General features: G+C 44.2%; 1 protein-coding gene across 6 annotated transcripts in view; it reads right to left on the bottom strand.

Annotated features, from left to right (window-relative positions):
• The window catches only part of AFAP1 (actin filament associated protein 1), a 179,911-nt gene that overhangs the window by 129,083 nt on the left and 32,629 nt on the right, over positions 1-18,199 (bottom strand). Inside the window, exon 1 of one of the 6 annotated variants that reach the window (XM_054484911.2) lies at positions 17,763-17,959. The exons of 3 other annotated variants lie outside the window; for them this stretch is intronic. The gene's annotated coding sequence lies outside the window, so the exon portion shown is untranslated. Of the gene's footprint in view, positions 1-17,762; positions 17,960-18,199 lie in introns of those variants that run through there. 2 more of the 6 variants (XM_054484906.2, XM_054484909.2) reach the window with 2 other exon arrangements.

Raw genomic sequence — 18,199 nt, 5'->3', positions numbered from 1 at the left:
TAATTTCAGGAATGCTTTGTTTTGACACAAAAACTTGGATTTTCAAAAATGAAATTGTGACATTTTAGAAAAACAAGTTATTTAATACACAGAAAGGACATTATGATTCACCTAAATGCACCAAAACACAAAGTCTCTTAACTGCTGTTCCTTCCCCAGCAACTCCCCTCACCCCTTCTGTTATAAATACATTTCCACCTGCTCTGACTGTGTGGCTAGGAGGCTACTCGCCAATAAATCCTGAACTCCTCCTCTTACAAGGATCAATAACGAGAAAGGGGACATGGGTACACAGGTACAGACCTTAATATGACCATAAGGAAATATTATGAACAGCTTTATGCCCACAAATTCAACAACATAGATGAAATGGGCAAATTCCTTAAAAGACGCAAACTTTCAGAAACAGAAGAGAAGAAACAGACTATCTGAATAGCTCTATATTAAAGAAAACTCCAGCCCCAGACAGCTTCACTAATGAATTCTAGCAAATATTTCAGGAGAGGTAATACCAATTTTCTACAAACTCTTGCAGAAAATTAAAGGGAAGGGCCAGCATATAACTCAGAAAAAAGACATTACAAGGAACCAAAACAGACCAACACACCTCATGAACACAGAAAAATCATTAAGAGAAAATTTTTTTTTTTTTTTGAGACAGAGTCTCACTCTGTTGCTCAGGCTGGAGTGCAGTGGCATGATCTTGGCTCACTGCAACCTCCACCTCCCAAGTTCAAGAGATTCTCCAGACTCAGCCTCCCAAATAGCTGGGATTACAGGTGCCCACCACCACATCTGTCTAATGTTTGTATTTTTTAGTAGAGATGGGGTTTTGCCACGTTGGCCAGACTGGTCTTGAACTCCTGACCTCAGGTGATCTACCCACCTCAGCCTCCCAACGTGCTGGGATTACAGGCATGAGCCATTGTGCCTGCCCTTAACAAAATTTTTAGCAAATTAAATTTAATAATATCCAAAAAAGATAACACATTAAGACCAAATGGAGTTTACCCTTGGAATTCAAGGTTGGTTTAACACTGGAAAATCATTAAGTATAATTCACCATATTAACAGATATGAAAATGAGGAATACAGGGGGAATGTCTTCTAGTAAATCTAATAAAAGGCATCTGTCTGTAATCCCAGCACTTTGGGAGGCTGACGGGGCAGATCACAAGGTCAGGAGATTGAGACCATCCTGGCTAACATGGTGAAACCCCATCTCTACTAAAATTACAAAAAATTAGCCAGGCGTGGTGGCACGTGCCTGTAGTCCCAGCTACTCAGGAGAGGAGGCTGAAGCAGGAGAATCGTTTGAACCCAGGAGGCAGAGGTTGCAGTGGGCCAAGATCACGCCACTGCACTCCAGCCTGGGCAACAGAGTGAAACTCCATCTCAAAAAAAAAGGCATATATATAAAAACTAAAGTTTTTCATATTCTTTATCTCACTTTACAATTAAAACTCATCAAACTGTATTTTTTAAATATGTGAAGTTTATTGTATATCAATTATACCTCAATGAAGTGTTTTTTTAAAAAAAAAAAAAAAAAGAACAATTGAAAAATGAAAGAAAAGGAAAAAAACAGCCTAGTACCACTTCCAATAGTATTAAAATATGTTAAATATATTAGGATAAATTTAACAAAGTATGTAAAAGATCTATAAACTGACAACTATGAGATGTTGTTAAGAAAACACCAGTCTATGTCTAATGGGAGGACCATAAATAAAAAGAGAGATACTATATTTGGAAGAATCCCTACTGCTAAAATAATAATTCTCCCCCAAATCCATCTATAGATGCAACACAATCTCAATCAAGATGCCAGAAGCAATTTTTGTTAAAAAAAAAAAAAAAAAGCCAATTCTAAAATAGACAAAAATGAAAAGCGCAAAGAACTAGAACACAAAATGGCCAAACGATGTGGAGAAAAAAAGGACAATGTTGGAACACTTCTATTACCTAGCTTCCAGCCTTACAATAAAGCTACAATTATCAATACAGTGTGGTATTGGTGTTAGGATAGATTGGTGAAACAGAACAAAGTCCAGAAATTCCCCCACACATAAATGGTCAATTGACTTTTGACAAAGATGCCAAGATAATGTAATGGGAAAAAAAACAGTCCTTGGAACAAATGATGCTGAACAACTGGATGTCAGTATGGGGAAAACTAAACTCTACTCCTTACGTCGTACAAAATACAAGAATTACCTTAAATAGATCGGACCTAAACATAAAAGGTAAAACTATAAGATGTCTCAATGAAAACATAGGCAAAAATATTTATGACTTTGGAGGTAGGCTGAGATTTCTCACAGCAGAAGTACTAATATATAAGAAAAAAGTTAATAAATTGAACTTTTTAAAAGAAATCTTTAAGAAAATCAGAAGAAAATATCTGCAAGACACATTTCATGACACAGCACTTGTAACAATACACTGAATACCAAAAACACACGAAGACAAACAACCTAAGAAAAAATGGGCAAAGTAGTTACAGACATTTCAGGAATGGCCAATAAGCACATAAAAATATGCTAATATCATGAGTCATCAGGTTAATGCAAATTAAAATCACAATGAGATGCCCTGATACATCTACCAGAATGATTAAAATTCAAATGACTCATCATATCAAGCCTTAGCAAAACGGGAGAGCAACTAGAATCCTTCCGCTTTCAGGTGGGAAGGCACAGTTTGGCAGTTTTTTGTAAAGTTAAATGTAAACGTACCATGGGATCCAGTAATGCCACTCCTGGCTATTTACCTAAAAGACATTACTGCATGTGCCCACATAAAAACAATGGCAGCTTTCTTCATAACAGCCCAAAACTGAGCACAGCCTAAGCAGCCATTAATAAGCATGTGGATAAACAGATTGCAATATGTTCACATAATGGAATCTTTTTCAGCAAGAAAAATAAACTATCAAAAAAATAAATAAATAAACAAACTACCCACACACGTAATTCAGATTAATCTCAAAAAAAGCCACGCAAAAGAAGCTAACACAAGCCCAAAAGGCATGCCATGTGACTCCGTTTTGGTGAAATTCTAGAACCGGCAAAGGAATCTGCACGGCCAGGAAGCAGACGAGCGGTTGCCCAGGTCTGTGTCCCGGGAGAGGACTGACGGCAGGGGCTGTGAGTGAATTCAGGGTGGAGAATGTTCTCCGTCTTCACGGACTAGGATTCTGTGGGCTGAAGAAGCACATCCGAGGTAGAGAACCAAGGACCAGACAGAAAACCTAACTGGTCAAGGTCAAGTAAAATTCAACAGGAAACACTATATATTCTAACTGATAATACTAGATCTAGGTAAATAGAACTTTTAAGAGATTTTGCTACACAACAGCATTAAACTTAGGTAATAACAGCATCAGACTGCCTAAGCATATTAAGAGCTAATTCTGTTTTTCATAAGGAAGACAGCAGAATTCTTAATCACAGGCTCTAATGAATTATGTTCTCTTCATTATCATAAAGCTGTGTTACATCCTGATATGCATGAGTGAGTCTTCTAATCCAAAGGAAGGAATAAAAACAAAGGGGAGAAAAGAAAGGTTGAACTTATAAATATGGTCTCATTAAAAAAAAAAAAAAGGCCGGGCATGGTGGCTTACACCTGTAATCCCAGCACTTTGGGATGCCAAGGCAGGCGGATCACCTGAGGTCAGGAGTTCACAAGACCAGCCTGGCCAACATGGTGAAACCCTGCCTCTACTAAAAATACAAAATTAATTAGCTGGGTGTGGTGGTAGGCACCTGTAATCCCAGCTACTCAGGATGCTGAGGCAGGAGAATCGCTTGAACCCGGGAGGCGGAGGTTGCAGTGAGCCAAGACCGTGCCATTGCACTCCAGCCTGGGCAGCAAGAACAAAATTCCAACTCAAAAAAAGAAAAAAAAGAAAAAAGCAGACTATGTTCACTTTATGGGTGAAGTAAATGAAGTTTAGAGAGGTGAAGAGCCCACAGGCTAGGAAGGCCAGGAGCAAATTTCTCCTAAATCACTGTAGGGATGGGCAAATTTAAGTAGGGGACAAAAGAGGCTCCGGCACCATTTCTAAGTAGAGAAGCATCACTTAAGAACTACACAGGCCTCTCGACACGGAATGAAAGATGACCCGGCCAGCCGCCAACTGCCCCATCAGAACATCTAAGGCTCTGCAGATGTCCAGAGTGACAGATGGGCTCCTGACCACAGGGACAGCAGGCTCTGCAGAGGAGCACTGGGGGATTCCAGACTGAGAGAACAGTTCACAGACCTCTGCATTCCCCAAGGAGACACTGGGGGAGGGGCAGCCCACAGAAACGGGGAGGTGGGAATCATTGGACGTGCATGCTGCCAGCTGTGAGATGCCACATGTCCAGCAACTGAGAGAACAGACATTCCCCATTCACCTCCATCTTTTCGCACTTGAACTTGATTATATGCATCTCTCAGTCATGATTTAAATAAAAAGCCGACCCTGATTAACACAGGATCTGGTGGGTAGAGTGGAGACAGCAGCTTCCAGGGTGCCGAGAACACAAACCCCCAAGACTCAGCCTTTCCCACCGAACAAACCACCATCATCGGTAACACCCCAAACTATTCCATAACACATTTGAGATTGCACCCTGACCTCAGCCAGCTGGGATGAAATTGCAGCCCATGAGTCAAAAGTGGGATGTGGTGGGGGGGCAGCAGGGTGGGGGATCCTATAGGAAAAAGGCGGATGAAAATACCCTCCTTGAGATGGCAGAGGGCAGACGGAGAAAAAGACCATCAAGAGAACATCAAAACACACAACCTGAAAAAGATAAACTGGAGCATTTCGACCATAAGAACTTTAACTCTTACCTCTCAGTATATCTCATAATATATATGAGAAAATGAAGAAGACACAAAGACATCAAGGGATTTCTACCAGCCCCAGTGCCAGGGGTGGCAGAAACCACCCCATTTCTCCTGGTCTCTTCTAACTGGTCTACGGCTTTTTACACTATTCCAAATCAGTGGCTAGCAACATCCCCTTCCATCAGGAAAATCATGTTGAATCATGACTCTTGTAAGATGTCTAAAAAGACATAAAACCGCCTTCATGCTCTAAAGTTACATTATACTTTTAACGTAAAAAAGCTAAGGACTGGCTGGGTGCGGTGGCTCATGCCTGTAATCTCAGCACTTTGGGAGGCCGAGGCGGGCGGATCACGAGGTCAGGATATCGAGACCATCCTGGTTAACATGGTGAAACCCCGTCTCTACTAAAAAATACAAAAAATTAGCCAGGCGTGGTGGCGGGCGCCTATAGTTCCAGCTACTTGGGAGGCTGAGGCAGGAGAATGGCGGGAACCCAGGAGGTGAAGGTTGCAGTGAGCCAAGATCGCGCCACTGCACTCCTGCCTGGGCGACAGAGCGGGACTCTATCTCAAAAAAAAAAAAGCTAAGGGTTAAAGGATTTTCAAAAAGTACTTTCTGTCCTCCAGCTTGGAACACCCTAAACCTGTGCTTCTCAACCTTTCCTGGGGACACAACTCACCACCGGGGGGTCTTGTTAAAGGCAGATTCTGACTCACTCTTCTGGGACGGGCCTGATCATCTGCATTCTAACATGCTCCCAGGTGGTGCCAACACTGCTGGCCGTGGGTCACACTTTGAGAAGCCAGGCCCTAAGCCACACTGACTTTGGTACACCAGGGGAAGGGTGTTTCCAGTGTAGAAGGGAACCAGCAATAATGCTCCTTAAGGAAATACTGCAAACGCTGCCGCCTCCCTCGCCTCCACCCACAGCCTCAGCGAGCCCCAGGAGGCTTCAAAAGAGGCTGAGTTCAAATCACCAGCAAAGCCCTCGAGAAGGGAGACAGCGCAGTAAGAACAATGCCCCCAAACGCTGCGCTTGGCCTCTGGCTGACGTTCACACTGTCAAGTTCAACAAGATCTGAAATGACTTGGGAACAGTGGGGGTTAAATCTGTGCACAGGTTCACCCACGTCCTCAACCATCCACAGCAGGGGAGACCGCAGCCCACACCTGGCCCAAAGCCTATTTTTGTCAATAATGTTTTATTGGAACACAGCCGCGTCCATTCATTTATGCATCACCTATGGCCGTGTTCACACTCCAACAGCAGGGATGAGTGTCGCAACAAGTCTAAAGCCTACAATATGTACTCTCTGCTCTGTTACAGAAAAAGCTTGCTTACCTCTGCTCTGGGTCTTTAGGGGACAAAACTCGAAAAAGGAAAACCTGAAGACAAAGGATATGACGCTGACACAGAAGCAGCATTTAGCACAGAGGAGCGTGAATTCTGAGGCAGAAGAGATGAACATGTCAAGGCAAGCCTGGTGACGGCGGCAACCCAGGGACTCCGTTAGCCATGAGAGGCCAGCCTGCTTTGTGAAGGGTGACCACGCTCCTTTCAGAATGCAGAATCAGGGAGACAGAGGGGGCCTGGTCCATCTGTGTCTGCCCCACCAACCACCACAACTGTGTCGGCTCCTTCTATACACCTGTTCACCACCCTTCTCTTCATCAGCCCTTCGCATCCTATGACCCACCAATGAAGAGGTCTGAAGTGAGGCTCTTGCATTATCTGGCTGCCATCATCTCTGGAAAGACGGGGGCTCTAGGTTCTGCTGCCAAAGAGGAAAAGCCTCGAGGGCTCCTGACAGGAGGCCTAGGATTGAAGCTCCAACCATGAGGGGAAGGAAGGGCCGTGGGCTGATCTCCAGGGAGGGGGGTGCTGAAAGGCCAGCTGTCTCTCTGCCCCTGGCTCCCCAGGCAGATGGCTCCACCACTATGCATATGGGTACAGGCGGAGGGGCAGGTGGCACCAGGCTCTGGGTAACATATGTCAGTGTGCTAATGGAAGCAAATTAAGAACATGGTTGGTCTCACACACCCGCTTCGCAAGGCTGGGGCTGCCACGGGGAATGGATGAGATCCAGACTCCAGGAGGATGTGATGATAGAATTGTCTGGACACAGTGAATGAACACAGACTTCAGTGGTGGAGGGTTGGGGCTGGAACTCTGCTCCAGCACTTGCCAGGCACGGCCTTGAGTACAGTGCTGTGCTACCTCACCTCTCTCTAAAAACGAGGATCATCAGAGGCTTGTCGGTCGGTTCTTTAAATGTCATTATGTGAAGAATTTAGCACAGTCCTTAGCTCATAAGAAGTCTCCAATAAATTGACTACTACAGTCATTATCAGTATAATTATTATCTGTTAAAAATTAAAAAAAAAAAAAGCTTTTAAAGGATAATCTCCACCTTAAAGAGTGGTTATGAGGATTAACCAAAGATAATCTGTAATTTTGCCTACTCCCCAGCATAACACATAGTAAGTGCTCAAAACCTGTAGCTATTCCCCACCCCAAAGAAACGGAATCTGGCCTCCCTTACATGTTTCATGGAATGCCAATCAACTTTCCAAACAAGTCACTCGAGTTTTTTAAAATAATAATGTCTCCAGAGTAGATACTATCATTTTACAGGTGAGAAAACTAACTCTCAGGACTCAAGGACAGAAACCTAATGAATGACTGAGCGAGGTCTGCTCAGTGAACAACAGCTGCCACCCAAAAATATCAGCAGTTTTAGGAATTAGCAGCTCAGTGATCTTTGCTTCAAAAAAGCAAAAAGACCACATTCAACTTTACCACTTCTACATGAAAGCGTGTGTTCTCCAGAAAGTTGTTGTTTTTTTTTTTTTTTTAAGATGGGAGTTTCACTCTTGTTGCCCAGGCTGGAGTGCAGTGGCGCGATCTTGGCTCACCACAACCTCTGTGCCTCCCAGGTTCAAGCGATTCTCCTGCCTCAGCCTCCTGAGTAGCTGGTATTACATGCATGTGCCACCACACCCGGCTAATTTTTGTGCTTTTAGTAGAGACTGGGTTTCTCCATGTTGGTCAGGCTGGTCTCAAACTCCTGACTTCAGGTGATCCGCCCGCCTCGGCCTCCCAAAGTGCTGGGATTACAGGTATGAGCCACCATGCCTGGCCCAGAAAGTACTTTTTATAGAACTAATCCAAAGGGTCCAATTTCTATGGAGAAAATTTTCTTTGTAATGCCTAAAACACAGCGTAACCCACCATTAAAAGAGGTTTTTTACATACACCTTTAGTTTTCCAGCTAAGGAAAGTCAATCTGCTCCCCAGAATGAGGACTTAGAAGTTACAAGACAAACTAAATAATACTGAACACCAACATGACGAACCTCCTAAAATAAAGCAAGCACCTCCAACGAGGGGTCTGATCACTTTGGACTTCCTTCCTCCCACCTCTGCCCACTCCCTCCCCAACCCCATGGTCTGTAAAACAGCTCTTCTCAAGTCACTTGATGACATCCCTGTTGCCAAGTCCAGCTATCAAGCCTCAGTCCTCACTCCCCCCACACCCAGGGCTCAGTCCTCACTCCCCCCACACCCAGGGCTCAGTCCTCACTCCCCCCACACCCAGGGCTCAGTCCTCACTCCCCCCACACCCAGGGCTCAGTCCTCACTCCCCCCACACCCAGGGCTCAGTGCTCATTCCCCACCCCGGCCCCCAACCGTCCGGCAGCACATGATGCCTGGCAGTGTGTGACACGGTGTATCTATGGCCCATTCTTCTGGAAACAGTTCCTTTGGTTTTGTCACCTATGTGGCTGGTCTCTGCTGGCTCCCCTTCTCTTCCCAACCTCTGAAGGAGTTTGGTCTAGAGACTCTTTTCTTCTCCTAATTCTATCCACTCCCAAGGTGATTTCCTCCAATCCCATGATGTTTATCTTCAGTTTGGCCCTCTATCCTCAACTCCAAACCATTTCCAACTGCCTTCTTTGGGGAGGCTGAGCTCAATCTCATCTTACAGAGGGTCAAAGAGGTGACGAAAAATAATGAAAACACACCTCCAAGGAAGCTGTTGATGATGAATTTTGAAAAACAGGACATCAGAGTAAATTCAGTTATGCAAACTGAGGATCTGCTGTTCACAAACAAACGGTAGGAAAACATGTAAGAACTGTAGGCTCAATTCCATATAAATGGAGCTGAACACACAACTACAGCTACAGCCTCTTGCTAGCCCTGTGTGCATTCAGATGCTTCTTCTCCTTCATCACAGAATCCGCTAATGCTATCTTGGCAACTACTCATCTTCTTTGGAGTCTCTTGCATTCTGCTTTTTCTCCCCAACGCTTGTTTTTTGTTTGTTTGTTTTTTTGTGGTTTTTTTGAGATGGAGTCTCACTCTGTCACCCAGGCTGGAGTGCAATGGCGTGATCTCGGCTCAATGCACCTCAGCCTCCCGGGTTCAAGCAATTCTCCTGCCTCAACCTCCAGAGTAGCTGGGACCACAAGCGTGCGCTGCCACATCTGACTAATTTTTGTATTTTTAGTAGAGATGGGGTTTCACCATGTTGGCCAGGCTGGTCTCGAACTCCTGACCTCAGGAGATCCTCCTGCCTCGGCCTCCCAAAGTGCTGGAATAAGTGCTGGAATTACAGGCGTGAGCCACCGCACCCAGGCAACACTTCCTGACATCTCTATTTGGACCTCAAATTTAGCACGCCCAAGATGCACTTTTGATTCCCCCTGCTATAACCCACTCCTCCCATAGTCTTCCCCATCCCAATAACAGCATCTCTAGTCTTCTAGTTACTCAGGCCAAAATCCTTGACATCATCCTTAATCACCCAACCCATTTAAACTCTCCTTTCAAAATATGTGCCAGACCTAACCACTCCTCACCTTCCTCAACCTTTCTAACCAGGTCCAGCCCTCATCATAGCGCTCTGAGTTACTGGAAAAGCCTCCCAATCGCCGGGCACAGTGGCTCATGCCTGTAATCCCAGCACTTTGGTAGGCCAAGGCGGGTGGATCACCAGAGGTCAGGAGCTCGAGACCAGCCTGGCCAACATGGTGAAACCCCTCTAATAAAAATACAAAAAATTAGCTGAGCATGGTGGTGGGCGCCTGTAATCCCAGCTATTCGGGAGGCTGAGGCAGGAGAATCGCTTGAACCCAGACGGCAGAGGTTGCAGTGAGCTGAAATCGTGCCGTTGCACTCCAGCCTGGGTGACAAGAGCAAAACTCCATCTCAGAAGGGAAAAAAAAAAAAGCCTCCCAACCCACCTCTCTCCTTCTGCCTTTCACCCTACCCTGCATTCTACCTTCCACTCTCAAACATTTCAGAAAAAAAAAAATTATATCCACAGAAAGAGAAAGTGCAAATGGGGTGAAATGTTTGGGGAATCTGAGGCAAGAGCATATGGGAATTCTCTGTACTATTTTTGCAACTTTTCCATAAGTCTGGATTATGTCAAATTCAAGAGTTAAACAAAGAAAAAGAAAAAAAAACAAACAAACACTATCTCCCTTTGTGAACCCATCCTGTCTCTTTCCCCTGGCAACTTAAGGACGCTCTCAACTAAGCACATCTATTTTTTCACAAACACTAAAAGAACCCTTGCCTAGTTTTGTCTTTCTGTGCTGGGCAGTAGAAGAGTGTGTGTGTGTGTGTGTGTATATGTCTGTGTATTTCATATATATGTGTGTGTGTATATATGTGTGTGTGGTGTGTGTACATACAGAGAGGGAGAAATATATATGTGTGTATATATATAAACATATAAATGTATATATAATGTATATATATACACATTTGTATATTTACAATGGTATTGTATATATACAAATGTATATATAAAAATATATGTGTGTGTGTATATATATATAAATAATACATACCCCACAGCCTGTCCTTAACCAGTTCTAAACTCAGTGGGAAAAATACATACCTAAGCAGATGAATGTTTTCAAATATTTGAATTATTTGATGAATATTTTAATAGACAGATGCGTTGGTATGGAACATGCTGCTAAGACACATAACCTCCTAGATAGGGCAATGAATGAACTAAGTTTTGCACCTATAGGCACCCCCACTGATACCCTCACAAACTTTTATAGTTATACACATTTGCTTCCCCCAGGACCCCCGTTTCATAAGCGTTAGTCTAGAGCCTCGCAAGTTCCTACTACAGCTGGCACACATATGCCATTCAACAAACAGTGGCTGGGTGAATGACGAGTTAAGAACCATTTGTCAGCCAGTGCTCAAAAATACAACATGCACTGGTATACAAATTATATTTTTGTCGAAAGCAAGGGCAGGATCACAAATTATCTTCCCCCAAGAAAGGCAGACCTCAAAAACTTCTTTACCCTACTAAAGCACATTATAAGAAGCTCTACTTATATAAAAGAAAACCTCCTCATTCATTATCAATGGCATGTAAACCTAATAAGCCTCCACCTCTGATAACATCTCTTCCATCCCCACGGCTAGATAAAGGATGTTCTGAAAACCCTGGTAATTGTGAAGGTGGCTCCCAGCTCTGATAGTCTTGAACCCTACAGCAGCGGAGGTTAGACAGCAGAAGAATAACAAAGGGAAGCATCAGCAGGCTTCAAATATGTTTGAACCAGAGATGGCAAATAGGTTTCAACCAACTGAAAACACCAAAGATTCACAGTGGCCACCTGAGGGGTTGTGCTCTTAAAAAATAAATACATACATACATACATACATACATACATACATACATACATAAAAAAGGAAGGGGTCAAGAATCCATCAGGTCTGAATGAGAAGTGTATCAGTGACTAACACCCCATATGGCAAAAGTACTCAGGTGCGTTTTGGTTACTCACAGCTTCAACAGTATTCAAAGGCATGTGCTTCCCTAAGACTAAGCCACGGCAAATACCCCCAGCAACTCTGCCAGGAGAACATCTAACATATATTTGGCTAGAAATACAGTTGTCTTTAACAAATTAACACCGAATAAATCCTGACTTATTAGAGCCTGCAAGAATGCCATTCTCAATGATAACTGTTATCACTAAAATCTCCAAAAATCTGCGATCCTGCAAGGAGGAACTGTGACAGAGCAGGCCACACATCCAGAATGCTTCCAAGACTGCCTGTTACAGAATAAAAGAAATGAAACCCCCCCAAGAATGTCTTTGCTCACATTTAGCCAATTGTTCCTTTGTGCGCATCTCTGTGCTAAAATGGCCATTCTTCCCCACAGCCTGAAGTTGTATGCTAAAATAAATGAGACTCAGATGAAGCCAGAAACGTGCAGATGTGAGGAAACCAACACAAACTAAGTCGGTTAGACAGTGTGGCCAGGAGGATGGTGCTTCCCAGGAAGCAATTACTTCATCTCTGCCCATGAAGCAGGCAGCTGTCATTGTCCCCCAGGCACGCCAGCGACTCCAAGTAGGTTCTAACTACCTCTAACAATCAACGTAAATACACCACACAATTGGCTTCTGAAAGGATACCTTGTAATCAACAAGAAACTATAAGCACAACTTTGAAAAACTGTACAACTAAAAACCTTGGAAATGGATAAACATTGCCACATTTTGACTCAAACACTGTTACGTGGTAGCACTGCAATAATTCACTGAAACAAAAGAATGAATGAGGAATACATTTATATAGGAATCAGAGGAAGCATGACTAATCATTTAAAGAAATAGGTCAAGAAACTGCTAGGTTCAAATGCTACCCGTGAGACACTGCCAGGGCCTCAGGCAAATTCACTTCTCTTGGTCCTGTTTCCATGTTCATCAAAAAACAGCTTTGGGCTAGGGAATCTGTTGCTTTCCAATACCTTCCTTCCACGATTCCAGCCCAGATTTTAGGACTGCTCTCCCAGTTGTTATATGAAAGCACTTTCTATGTATAACAGCAAGAGTACATTTCTGTGTTGAATGCAGTTTGGGACCTACTCTATGAGGAAGAATATAATCATGTAACTTTAAGCATGACCACAAGGCATACTCTAAATAAGGATAACACATAAGATGTGGCCATATGCCTGTGCGTGCCTAGCAGGGAGATGGGGAAGTCTCATTTAATGAAGCCAAGGGTGCCTGTTGCACCTTAACATCCTCACTCCACATCAAGTTCACAACGTCCTTCTGACATCAAATCACAGGTATCACATACTTTTCCATACTTTCCACCGAAGATTAAAATATGCAGAGCACCGTGATAAAGACGCCTCCATCATCAGCATGTTGGCGCTCACTCTGCGGAATTACATACTTCCGGTGCTAAATGATCACCAGGCTGCAGCGGCAAGCAAGACTGGTCTCCGTGGGGACAGCAGCCCCTGCAGCAGCACCACTCCTGTCGCCACAGTATGCAGCTGCAGAGAAGCTATGGCTGAGGCCATTCACTTTGTGAGAGAACCGCACAGGAGGGAAAAGGTAGGGAAGGTAGGGAAGAGAGCAGGTGCAGAGCCAGGGAAGGACCTGTGATGAGAACAGAAAGGAATGCGCCTCCCTGTACGCACACTCGAATTTTATGAAGATGTGGACAGGGGGCTGAACTGGATGCATGAGAACATTCCTCCAAGTTCCTTTGCTGGTTTTCTAAATATTGATGTAAAATCTGAACTCAGACACAATTTTTTAAAATCACTTCAATCAGCATCTTTGTCTGGTGCTCAGCATCATATCTACATGATCATCTAGAAAACCAACTTCTGTTCTAAGGCTCACATCTTCCTATAAAGTCCCAGAGATTTTATAGTGGAATGCACCTCTCATTTGCATCAACAACACGCACAACTACCATTAAAGAAATGCTTAATTTGCTTATATAATTTTTTAAACACCCAGATTTGAAACACAATAGAGAAGACAACTTTTGATAGCTCTGCTTTCGAACTGCGGGTGGAGCAAATAACCTGCCATGATTTCTAACCAGTCAACAACCCGTCTTCCCTGACTGCAACAGGAGCAATCTTTCTGAGCTCAGGATGAAAAAGAACCCAGCTGGTTAGGGGACAGATAATAATCAGTTCTCAGCGGGCTTCCCGGGTCCCAAATCCCCATGTAATACGTGGAAGTAAAAAGCTATCAATGACCAAGCATCTGAACGCTTATCCCACCTCGCCATCTGCTTCTCCTGCCATGCAAATTTAAAATTAATAAGCCTGCTATTAGAGAACACAGTTGATGCTGAATCTGTCTTCCTAAAATTATGGATAATTACCAGCCCACAATGGCTTCTAATCAGATTTGAGTGGTCCCTCAGACAGGAAGCTGAAGTGCCTCAGCCCTAGACTGAGAAGAAAACAGAAACTGGAACGCTCTAGGTTTGATTTTTTCCCCCTTGTTCTAAAGTTGCTGTTCCCGAATCTCCTTCTATTGTCTTGTTTATACAATGTATGAGAAACAAGGACATTTAAAGACATTATAGAAATGGCCACTCTTTCTAGGTACAAACCTTGTGAACATAATTTTCATCTGCTGGGCTTTTTCTCCACAAACTGTGACCCTGGAGTACATTTTCTCCGTCGTGGTTACACATTCAGAGTCAGGGAAGATGGCTTTAGCAGTAAGGAGGGGAGTGCAGTGAGAAGTGACCGGGCACTGGGAGGGGCAGACAGGGACTCTACCGCAGTGGCCTGGAGCGCTCCTGGGCCTCAGCCTTTACTTTTCTATCTGTACAAGGGATCTAAAGTCCCGTGATTCTAGGCCACGACAGCGCTTCATACACACATACACAAACATCACACACCTGTGTGAAAAGCTGTGATACTTGGCTGACTTCCTGAAGAGGTTATCTTGTATCATTTCTACTCAAGCACTCCACCTCCTTCCCGGCAAGCATCTGCGCCACCTCCTTCCAGGCAAGTATCTGAGGATGATGGGTTATCCCACAACAATGTGTGTAATCTCTCCTGCTTAGGATCCCTGTTCGCAGAGCATTTTCCAAAAGCATTTGTCATGAAGTAACAGAAGAAAGAAGAATAAGGTTCTTTCAGCCCATTCATTCACTCATTCAACAAATACTGACTAACTATCTATGTGCCAGGCACTGGTCATATAACAGGGAACATGTATTTTTGTAGGCAGAGGCAGACAACCAAAAAGTATGTTAAAGAGTGATCAATGCTGTAGAGGAAAATACACCAGGAAACAGGAAAGAAGAATACCCCTAGCCACCCTACACTGGGGTGACGCTAGCGTTACAAAATGGAAACAGCGACCGGGCGCGGTGGCTCACACCTGTAATCTCAGCGCTTTGGGAGGCTTAGGCATGCAGATCACCTGAGTTCAGGAGTTCAAGATCATCCTGTCCAACACGGGGAAACCCCATCTCTACTAAAAATAAAAAAATTAGCTGGGTGTGGTGGCACACACCTGTAATCCCAGTTACTCAGGAAGCTGAGGCACAAGAATCACTTGAACCTGGGATGTAGAGGTTGGAGTGAGCCGAGAAAGTGCCACTGCTCTCCAGCCTGGGCGACACAGCAAGACTCTGTCTCAAAAAAATAAAAAATAAAAATAAAATGTAAACAGAGAATAAGATACCAAAAGAAAGAACATGAAAGATTAATTGTAACAAAAGCCTTTGCAAGCTGATACTTTCCTTCCTGGATCCTTATCCCTCACAAATGGAAAAAAAGGAGGGGGGCGGGCAGCATCAAAATGATGGTGATGTTTTAAGATGGCTTCAGGTTTCAGATGTCTGACAGCCATACTCATGTACTTCAAGGAAAAAGCTCTGTAAGCCATCTGGGCAATGGTTTAATGTTTTTTTTTTTTTCCAGAGAGTTTTTAAAATACAGGAAAATGTGTGTGTTTATTTGGCTGTTCTGTGCCTGCACACGTGCAAACTGTGCTAACAGATTTTTCCATGCTGTGCTGAATTTGCCAGCTTGCTATAAACAGGCTTCCATGTCTTTTCTTAATTGTCTATAAATAGCACAAACACCCAAAAATGCAAATCAAGACAAGCTGTCCCTTCAACTGCTGCTGCCATGATGACAGCGAACGACAATTGGCCAAACCAATACGCAGAGACTGAAGCTGTCCGGCAGAGTGCACAGGGCCGACTGCTTTTCCCATAGCATTTAAAGAAACAAGCGGAAACGGCTCTCCACACAGGACAGACACATCCTTTGTTCTTTGAATAAATACTGCCAATGCCCAAAATACTTTCTCCATCACACTATCTATATGGAATTCAAGTTCCTTCCAATACCATGAGTAAGGCCAGTGATAGACTATGTTTAGCCATAATGACCCATTAGCATTCTTTTTCCTCTAAAATGTTGAATAATAACATTTAGTGTGCACTCACGAGGTGCCAGGCTCTGAGTTTTATCTCGTTTAGTTCTCGTTGAAATCCCGGAAGATCAGTACCATATTCTCTCATTTTTCATAGATGAGTGAACCGAGGCACAGGAAGGTTAAGTAAGTTGTCCATGGTCACAGGTTATTCAGTAACTTTTCTCCAAACTTTCAAAAGTTAACTACTGCCACTATTACAAAAGGTTTTTTTGTTTGGTTTTGTTTTGAGACGGGGTCTTGCTCTGACCAGGCTGGAGTGCAGTGGCGCGATGGTTCACTGCAGCCTCGATTTCATGGGCTCAAGTGATTCTCGCACCTCAGCCTCTCAAGCTGGGATTACAGGCATGAGCCGCCACACTTGGCTAATTTTTTAATTTTTATTTTTTGTAGAGATGGGGGTTTCACTATGTTGCCCAGACTGGTCCCGAACTCTGGGCTCAAGCGATCCTCCCAGCTTGGCCTCCCAAAGTACTGGGATTACAGGTGTAGGCCACTGTGCCCAGCCCTACAAATGTGACTTATACAAAGTCAGAGCAGTGAGCAGGGAGAGAACAGAGACTCCAGCAAGTCTCCTGGCTGCTGCAACACCACATCCCTCCTCCATACCGTAATGTGTCTGCACCCGCCAAGCTCCTAGAAGTTGAAGGCATGCCAGCTCAGAGACGAAACAGCAGTAAAGAAAGAGCAAGATGCAGACATGTGTCTTGATTTCAGCTCGAGCGTGCCTCTCTCCCCTGCCTCTCTCCCCTGCAGCTACACAGGCAGAAACCAGGGGCCATGAGTCTGAGGCAGCGTGTTTGGTTCCTGGCAGGTAATCTTTTGGGAGACCATCCCATAAAATTAGTGTTACACTTCTCAAAAAGGAAGTGTGACTTTTATAGAAAAATCTATTCCATTTGGGAGAAAGGTCTAATAAAACCACAAAAGGATAATACATTCATACAACAACAAATTAAATTCATCTGTCACAAACTGAAATCCCAAAGCCCTCTGGGCGCACAGCTGCTTTTCTGAGCTGAAATTCAACTCCATTTGAGAAACAGGTCAACTTTTCTAAAAAGATTTCTTTTTCACATGCCTTAAATAAAAATTCCTTTCCCTCACTTGTCATTTTCCAGATTTAATGGCTCTGTTGGCCTTCCTCTCATTTAGGCCATGAGCATTGACTGCATGTCTGCTGCGGCCGGGACTCCAAGGGAGGCACCCTAGGGAACACAAATGACCGCAGCACAGTGACACCCTCCTCAAGGAGCACACACGGGGAAGGCAAGATGATACAATCACAACCTTCACACAGAAAAGAACTTGGCATCCATACCCCGTCCCATTTCTAGAACAACGATGCTGAGTCAGTAACATTTACCGAACAGCCTGCAGTGTGGAGGCAGGCACAAGGGGGCTCCATGCGGGGAAGAGTACCTCCCGAAGAGGGGCACGCATGCAACGTGGAGGCAGGAGACGCCCCCACACACAAGGGCCAGCCTGGGGGCCTGCAGAAATGCCCATGCATCTGGGAGGAGGGAGAGAGGACAAGATACCTCAATGTTCCAAAATGAACAGAAACCTCCCAAGAACCTCTCTCCAAATACGGCAGGGATTTACAAAAGACCAAACCCAGCATGCAGAGTTACCTGAGCAGGACGCCACAAGAGCGAGCTATCGAGGAAGAAACAGGGTCACTAGAAGCCTGAGCCTCTACTCCCAGCTCTGCGACTCACTCACCCTATGACCTCGCTGAAGGCTCTTGGCTTCTGTGACACGAGAGAGTCACGGGGCAACAGAAGATATGAAAACTGCCCTGCCTTTTTCACAGAACTGCTGCAGGAATAAAATCAGATAATGGATTTTAAAATTCTCTGTGAATTACGAAGCAAAAAACAAACGTATGAAATCATTCTTATCATTAATAACAGCACTGTAAAATTAAGAGCAGAGTTAAGACCACAGCTATTTCCACCCCCTATTCCCGAGAGAAATAGTGAGTCCAGCCGATGCATTTGGGCAACCGCAGTATCTAGGCTTCAAGAGCCTCAAACAGCTCATGAACTCTGACAGTATCACTCTGGCC

The sequence above is a fragment of the Pongo pygmaeus genome, chromosome 3, assembly GCF_028885625.2.
Source record: "Pongo pygmaeus isolate AG05252 chromosome 3, NHGRI_mPonPyg2-v2.0_pri, whole genome shotgun sequence".
Classification (NCBI taxonomy): Eukaryota; Metazoa; Chordata; class Mammalia; order Primates; family Hominidae; genus Pongo; species Pongo pygmaeus.
The sequence above is the reverse complement of the archived record's forward strand: the minus strand, read 5'-3'. Positions and strand labels throughout refer to the sequence as shown.